At 32.1% G+C, this 9,193-nt stretch overlaps 1 long non-coding RNA gene across 1 annotated transcript; it reads left to right on the forward strand.

Annotated features, from left to right (window-relative positions):
- The first annotated feature begins 219 nt into the window (after positions 1-219).
- LOC130995650 (uncharacterized) lies at positions 220-1,202 on the forward strand. Its single transcript, XR_009092235.1, has 2 exons — positions 220-339; positions 840-1,202. It is a non-coding gene; the product is annotated as an uncharacterized LOC130995650 (long non-coding RNA).
- The last annotated feature ends 7,991 nt before the right edge of the window (positions 1,203-9,193 follow it).

Here is a 9,193-nt window from a genome sequence, read left to right on the forward strand (position 1 = left end):
AAATAGTAAGGCTTAAATTAAAGTCTCCTGATCTGTATTAAATTTAATAGGCGCGCGATTACGATATTTATATATTATACTCCCTCCATCCCTATAAATATAAATGTGGCCACATTTTCTTTTTGATGTGTCCCACTAAAAATGACCACTTTCTAAAAGTAGAAATATTTATTATATAATTAAGTTCACTTAATTAAAATTAGAGCTCTTTAATTAAATCTTTATTTATGTCTCTCTCGCTCAGTTCTCTCTAGTCTTCTCCGTCACCACTCTCTCTTCTAACCTCCGCTGCTGTAGGCAGCGACACTGGTCGGCGGCACCAAATCGCTGGAGAAGAAGGTGAGTCTCGATCCAGAGCTCTGTGAGTGAAACCACCCCTTGGTCCCCCTTCTCTTTTCTTCTCCGGCGGAAGACAACAGCGTCGGCCGTCGGCCGCCGCCCCGCCCCCTAATTCCCTTCTCCCTCGTCATCTTTCTCCACAGAACACACACACCGACAACCACCGCCGCTCGTTTCCCCAGCCACGGTGCCGCCCTTCTCTCACAAACCTTAGATCTAAACTGACCATCTCAGCTTCGATTTCCGGCGACCGCACGTAGTAGCTAGTGAACCCGCCACCGCCGCACGTGCCAAAACCTCTCATCTCCGCCTCTACCTCTCCTTAAAGTCCGGCGACTGCACAGCCATAGGGCTGCCGCCGCCGATCTCCATATCCCCTGATTCTAGGCACTTTAATCGCGGCCCTTGGCCTCGATTCCCGACGACAAATCTGGTTATGCGATTTGTCTGATTTGGTTTTTGGCTATGCAATTTTTTGGTTTTTGATTTTTAGTTTTTAGGTATGCGATTTGGTCTGATTTGCGATTTGATAGAGGGGGTGAAGAACGACCGTCGAGTCGCCGGCGGCAGACTGGGGAAGAGATTAAGTGAGAAGAATAATGTTTCCCACACTTAATTAACTCTTTAATTTTGGTGGACCACACATAATTAAAACATAACAATCCTCTTCTTAATCTCTGTGTCAAAAAGAAAATGGCCACATTTATTGGGACGAAGTGATTAAATTTCTACGTTGGGTTGAATGTCATATATCATAAGTTTCAGAATTTTAGCCTTTCGAAACTAATCTTTATTATTTTATAACGAATATGAACTTCGAATTGTAGAGTTGTTAGCAATAACAAAGAATTGTTTTAAGTCTATATGGTAGTTGAGGTACATCTCTATTCTCTAACTGTGTCTTTCCAAACAAAATAAATTTAGTTTACGCGTGCATTTGTTTAGCTGAAACTTTATGATTATAATCTCTCTCTCTCACTCTCTCTCAAAATCAAACAAACAAATAAACAAAATAGTAGTTTTGCTAGTTTTTGCTGTTAATTATCAAGATTATTGAATTAGTCATTTTTTGTTGTTGGAAAAAAGGCATTCTCTTCATCGGAGACGTACATTATAGTGAAGTGCCTTTTTAATTATTGATTGCATGATTATAAATTTCATGTTCGAAATTCATTAATTAATAAACTAAAGATGTGAAATGGGCCAATTATAATGGGTTGGGCCTCAGGCGGTTTCGAACTAATGGGCCACAAAGAATCTGGGAACTATCCTTGTCAGTCTCAAACCATGTTCAGTTGTTCACATGAAACATGCAGCACTCGACTCCACCTCCAATTAAAAAACAAAAGAAAAAGGAAAGTTCCTCTGTTTATACAAACATAAGTCGGTGGATAGGTTAGATTTCATTTCTTCGATTTTTATTCAATGCTCCAAATTATTTGGTCATCCTCAATATATATATTTGAAAGTTGAGGACGTTTTGCCAAAAGGCTCGATCTATAAATATAAGTTTCAAAGTGTAATAGCTAATTTATAGCTCAAAATTAACATGTAAAAGAGAAGTTCAGAGATCTGAAATTCACTGTGAATTCCGGCTCATTAGAGTCGAGATACAAACTGAAGAGCTACAACAAATAATTGAGCCAAACTTGAGGAAATGAGTCAAATCTCAAGAGTCAAGACGGAAGTCAAGTTTATGAAAGATACGAAGACACTTAATGGATTTACAGATTTTATCGATTTAAAAATTATTATCAGCACTAAAAAACAAAAGCACATGTAATCTAAATTGTATCCTTACTACTATTTGAGCCTAGAAACCGAGCTAAATAGGCCTCGATCTTATGTTTATAGAATATGCTATAAATAGAAACATCATATTCCAATGTAAGACTCACTCTTTATTCTCCAGAAATAGATGATAAATAAATTTCTTCATTTACAAGTTTTTTTTTTCAAATTTCCTCGTTCTTAGCTCGAGTTTCTCATCTTTATATAAATTTGTTATTGAGATTCAAATCCGATTCAAACATTGAAAATTTATTTTCTATTAAATTAAGAAGTATTTGATCCTTCTTCTTTCTTTTTATATATGTATATATATTAATATTATTAGCCAAAACTGCCAGCGACTATAAGAAATTATGAAAGTAAATTGTATTCTTTTTTTTGTTTTTTTCTTTTTCGATAAATTAACAAGTAAATAAAAAAATTTAAAAACTCAACGATGGTGGACTGGAATCCATGACCTTTAGCATTGAGCATTAATTATCTATCATTAGGTCAACACATGCAGACAAGTAAATTGTATTCTTCCACTCAAAAGATCTTAATGTAAGCATAATTTACATCATTGTAGGTGGGTATGAGAATATTTTATTAAAGGATAAACTTGTATCAATACGTTCGTACGAGGTGGATAGATAAAATTGGCAATAATAATTAATTACAGTAATATATATTCTTAAGAAAAGTGACAATTATTGAATAAAAATGACAATGTCAAATTTATCTGTATCGTGCACATGTTTTCACATGACTCATGAATCCACCTCTCATTTAATGTTCAAAATAAAAATAAGGGTGATTCTATTCATAGCCCTTATTTTACTATTTATAACACCTATCAAATTTATCTGTATCGTGCACATGTTCTCACATGACTCATGAATCCACCTCTCATTTAATGTTCAAAATAAAAATAAGGGTGATTCTATTCATAGCCCTTATTTTACTCTTTATAACACCTATCTAAAATAATAATTAAAAAATTATTATTTTACCATATATTCATAACCCCAAATCAAATTAAATTTATAATAAATTAGCAATTTCATTTAAGAAAATATGAAAGAGCTATATAGCCCCTATCTATAGTGCACTTGTGCAGGATCCCCATCTCCAGCCAACATGATGATTGCTGACTTCATCCCATCTCCAACCAACATGATGTTCATCTTCTCTCTTGGGATCACCACATTCTCTGTTGAAACATTAATAGAAATATTATATCCTTATTTTGATGATCTCAAAACACTTAGTTTATCTTTACTAGACTAGAGTTTTTCTGGACTCAAATGTTAGAGTCCATGTTCTTGGCTAGACTAAAGACTGTAGAGGCAAAGACTAAAGTACTGAAGACTGAAGACTGAAGTTTTGGAGACTGAAGACTGAAATACTGAAGACTGAAGACCAAGAAACACAAGACTGCTGACTCGCACTGAATGGCGTGTATACTGAAGTATCAGTGTTAGGGAAACACTGATACATGCCATGTCGGATAAAATAAGACTGATACTGAAGTAAAGTATCAGCTGAAACCTCGAATTGATTCTCTGTCCCAAATTGATTCTCGGTTTAAGTTTGTCTCACTCATTTCAAATGAAGCCACGTGGAAAGTCAACAAGTACAACTGCATTTAATACGCAGATCTGCAGAATCACCCTCCAGAATATGGAGTTTCCTTTTACGTGTTACTTTATTCTGCAGCACCCTCTTCCACTAAAGAAAAGACTGTACCTTATTCATGTTGGAGAGAACGAAGACTGAGGACCTTAGCCCAAATTCAAATCTGAATCACAACGGCAGAAAATTGAAGACTGACATCCTTCAAAGGATCTTTCGCAAGACGCTGCCTATAAATAGAGCTCATGGACCAACCTCATTCTTCACCGATTCAACGCACAAAACTGAAACTCTATCGAACTCAAGAGCCAAGCTAAGTCACTGCAACCAAGTTTGAATCGAAGAAGAGAATACCCATTGTTGTAAAAATTAGTTCAACTGATTACATACATTCTCTTAGTTTTTCTAGGCATAAATAATCTTATCCTTAACCTAGAAACTGATTACTGAGATACTGTTCTCAGTAATCCTAGTTGGAAATTTGACCCTTTTCAAGAGTGAGAAAAAAGTGTTTGAGAGAATGTTCGAGACAGTTGTCTGAACACTAGGTTGTTTAGCACCCGCAAGCTAGACGTGCGGTTTACTTAGCACCAGTAAGCTAAGGAAGAGAAGTCCAACATGTGTTGGCACTCAAATGAGTCTTTCAGTTGTAAGGTTTGATGTGCACCCGTAAGCACAACCCTAATCGATTGTCAGTGTGATCTACTGTCCGTGGACGTAGGAATCAGTATTCCAAACCACGTAAAGTCTCTGTGTTCTTTATTGCTTTCAGTATTTCAGTTCTTATCTGCGCACTCATTCTGACAAACACCGAATACTGATAACCTAAAGGAGCAACCCTGAAACTGATAATCTTTTCACTAAAGGCTATTTCTTAAATCACTTCCGCTAAGTGTTATCAGTCCAACTAACAAGTCTAAGGTCAGTCAGTAGTATTTCTAACACTACTCTGATTTAAAAACTGAAAAGGATGTACCCTTAACTGAACTTCAGTTTGACGACCAGTTCCTCACACAGAAGTTAAACCGACTGACTCATTATCAGTCTCAGCATTGAACCTAACTAATCTCCATTTTCTGATCATCAGTTTCAGTTTCAGTTTTCGCAAAATAGCCTACTGGTGTATTTCCCTCCCCCTATACACCAGTTCAGTACCCCACCGGGACCCAGCATTCTCTTTGTAAAACCTTGCATTGATCTTGATCACATAAGTTCTCTTGCTCATATTTGGTGTTGCTGCAACTGCCTTTCCAATGAGTATGTACCTCCCACTTCCATCACGAATTCACGATCCACCACCACATTCGGCCTCACACTCTTACTACTTTCGACGTGCCGATTATTCTTCACCGACCTATCTTCTCCCATTTTTTGATAGTTTCTTGGAAGCTACTGCTCTCCACATGCTTGATCAGTGCCAATATGTTGCTGATCATGTTAGAAATTGACGTCAATAACTTATGTAGATAACGATCGTTTTCTATGCTTCCAATGCAGTCAATTAATCGATATCTCTATTCATGTGGTTCTCTGAATTTTGAGTTGGGGGCTATACAGTTTTTTGTAGGGTTTATTATGCACAAACGTGTTTTTATATTATGATATGGGGCTATAAATTAATATTTTCAGATTACGATTGAGAGTTATATGTGATTATTTTTTTCATATTTATTTAAATAAAATTATTAATTTATTATAAATTTAATTTAATATGGAGGTATGAAATGTAGGATAAAATAATACTCTGCAATGTATGACATTCCACCTAGTTCTTCCATATATGATAAAAACAGATTTTTGGTCAAAATGATAGAAAATGTTTACGGCCAATTTTAATATCTACATCAACATCCTAATCAAATAAATTTATTAGAGCACTTCCAGCAGAAATCCTAAAATTATGCTCCTATATTCCTCCCTAAAGCTTTCCAATTTAATTTTAGGATCTCGATTTTGTAAATGCATATACTAGATCTCCTATTTTCTACATAAAACAATAATTATGTGTGGGCCCTACTAATTATAAGCTTAAAATAAATTTAGGATGGATGTAAATTTAAGATTGAATTTAGGTAGGTGTAAATTTTTTTGTGGGCCCCAGCTAATTTAGGGGATCTGATAGATGCATTTGTTTTAATCTCATTTTCAATTATTTTAGCCTGAATTTAGAGTTAGTGATGCATTTAGGTGATCTGTTGGGAGTGCTCTTACGCTCTCTCATGAAATGAATGCAAGGTGGGCTCACACTCATCAAGAGATCAAAGAGGATATGTATTTTACTAAGTTCACATGCATGCTCAAAATCAATAAGTGGGGTATTGAAAGTGTTACAAGAGCAAAATGAAGAAAAGGACAGAAAAATCATTGAAATTCTATATATTGCTAATCTTGCTAGCTCTTGAATTTGTATCAACAGAGGATATTGTGTATTTTTTTTATAGGAGAAACAAATATTTCAAAAAATGGCATAACAATGAATCCGATCTGAAATAGTATTTGATTTCGGGCATTAATTATACTAGTGTATCTCCCGCGCGATGCGCGGTGATTATAATTTTGGATTCACGTGAGCTACACATATAATATACTTTTTAATAATAATACTCCATTCGTCCCAGCTTTTAGTATCCAACTTTCCTTTTTTGGCCGTCCCACATTTTAGTATCAATTTCTATTTTTGGTAAAAGTAGGTGGGGCCCTTACTCCACTTTAATTATTTTAACTCTCACATAAAATGTGGGACCCTTATTCCACTCACAACACATCAATCACTTTATTAAAACCCGTGCCGTTCTCAACTGGATACCAAAAGCCAGGACGGAGGGAGTAATAAAAAAAGATCCTATCATTATAAGAAATTAAGGACGATATTTTTGTAAATAAATGGTATTCGTAAGGATAAAAAATGTGAGACTGTGTCTTAAAATGGAAAGTGTTGTAATTTTTAGGAAAAAGTAGCAATTGAACCCCTTATATGACACCCCTATGACGTTTAACTCTCTATACTCGACATTGCATCAATCAAGTCTTTGATGTCCAATTTTGATGCAATTAAACTCCTCCCCCAAACGTACATTAAACGTTAACGCCTCATGTGCGATGTGCGAAAAATAATATATGTGTTGTAAATTTAATATTTTATTAATAAATACAAAGATTTTCAAATATATAACTTTTATTAAATAACAATAAAATGTGAAAATTTTAAAAATATACATGTATTCCATATATATATTTTTGGAGCTTTATATTTAATTTTGCCAAACTCGCGCCCGCACTGGGCCCGACCCTCCCACTTTCCTCCCCCCTTTTTTCCCTTTTCGTCTGGGTCAATCGGACAAAGTATCATTTTTTATTTTTAAAAGTGTTAGATGTATGCGCTAAAATTATCATTTCTAATGTAGTACTAATTACTATTTTTTATATAAAATATTATTTGCATTTATAAAAAAAAAATATCACATGCAAAGAAAAGAATCATTTGCATTTAAGAAATTCATCTTTTTTTATATATAAAAGTGTCATTTGCATATATTAAAAGTATAATTTGTAATGTATCATTTATTTTTATACAAAATGTCATTTACTTTTATTTTAAAAAAAGTGCATGGGGATTATCATGATACATCACACAATATATATCAAACATTTTCTAATTATTAATATAATAATATTAAATTTTAAATTTAATATTTATAGATATAAAATAACAGCAAACAACAAAATATAACCATACATAGATTCAAAAAACTTAGTTAGATAAAAAAAAAAATCACACATTAAACACCTCGAAAAAATCTATTTTGCCCATAAATTTCCTCTTGCTATTTTTTAATTAAATAAACAAAAATACATAATTCAATACAATGTTAGAATTAGGAAAAAAGAAAAATTGAAAAATTTTGAAAGATGGATTCTATTTTTTTATTTAAACATCATTACTAAAAATAATTATTAGGTAATCATCCATTTTTCCGTAAATAATTATTAGTAGTGTTTTTCTTGAATTATTAGGTAATCATCCGTTGTTTTAGCAAGCTCATTGTAAGCGGAATTTTAGGAGTTTGTGGTTACAACTTTTTTCATAAATTCCAATTATATCTTTGCAATTGAATAAAATTACACTTACTTTGCTTTTTATATATATAAAGATTACAATATTATCACTAAATCATCACATACAAGTATATTTTAACGTGTTTGGGTATATTAAAGTTTGTGCAAATGAAAAGGTGAAATATTTTCAAATATGTATAATATGAATTTGATGATAAGGTACGAATAGCTTAATCCTAAAGCTAAACATGCTTTTAGAAAATGAAATTAAAAACAAAAGAAAAACATGCCAAGTCCATTGGCCTACATGTATTTATTTTAGTTAACTATGTTTGCACCTCATTCGATGCATGAGAAATATTTTTATATTTACATAAAATTAATAATAATTTAATTATCATTTATAAATATAATAAAAAAAATTAATTTAATTTAATATATTTTAGCTTAATATTAAAAAATAAAAAAGAATTTACAATAATAAAATTTGATATTATGAAAAAATAAAGAAAAATTTAAACAATAAAAATAAATTAAAAAATAGATTTATTAAAAAAATGAGAGAGGAGGGAGATTTTTTAAATTATAATCTTTAAATAAATATTTTTTTACATTTTGAATTAAATATTTACATGAAATATATCAAATTCAAGCTCTTATATCATGATCTTTAATTTGATGTGTATTTTAAATATTCTATAATTAGTCGAATTTCACAATTTTAGAAAGAAAAAAACAAAAATAATAACATAAAAACAAAGGAAATAAAAAAGAAAAAAATATAGTTTACAATTAAACTTTCAATTTTGTTATAACTACAAACTACTGCGCTAAAAAAAAAACACTCAATTTTAAAATCAATTTTAAATTGATTTCAAATTGATTTTTTAATATAGTTTAGATGTTTCTAATCAAGTGGCCATCAACCTAATCTTGTTTTTCTTAATCATCATAATTAATACTCATCCCTTCTTTTTGAAATTGTTTTTAAATTTATTTAAAAAAATTAATTACACATATAATTAAATATATTTAATACACTAAACAACAATTTTTTAAATTCCGTGTCCAAAAGAATTGCCTCATTTCTAGTGGGATGAAGAGAGTACCACTTTTTCATAATTTCAAACTCATAATTTCGATAAGACAATTTTTATGTGATTCGATTTGGTGATTGAATTTTTGCACACAGAGAATTATGTGATTCGATTTGGTCATTTAACTTTTGCACAACGATTCTATTAAAATCAACTAAATAAATTGTTTAGTAGGAGTTAAATCACGCTTACTTGGTCGCCACTAGGGATGTCAAAAAAGTCCGAAATCGACGGGTCGACCCAAATAGACCGATAAAAAAAGAGGGTTAGGGCGGAAAAATTTAGCCCGAATGGCC

Source organism: Salvia miltiorrhiza, chromosome 7 (genome assembly GCF_028751815.1).
Source record: "Salvia miltiorrhiza cultivar Shanhuang (shh) chromosome 7, IMPLAD_Smil_shh, whole genome shotgun sequence".
Classification (NCBI taxonomy): Eukaryota; Viridiplantae; Streptophyta; class Magnoliopsida; order Lamiales; family Lamiaceae; genus Salvia; species Salvia miltiorrhiza.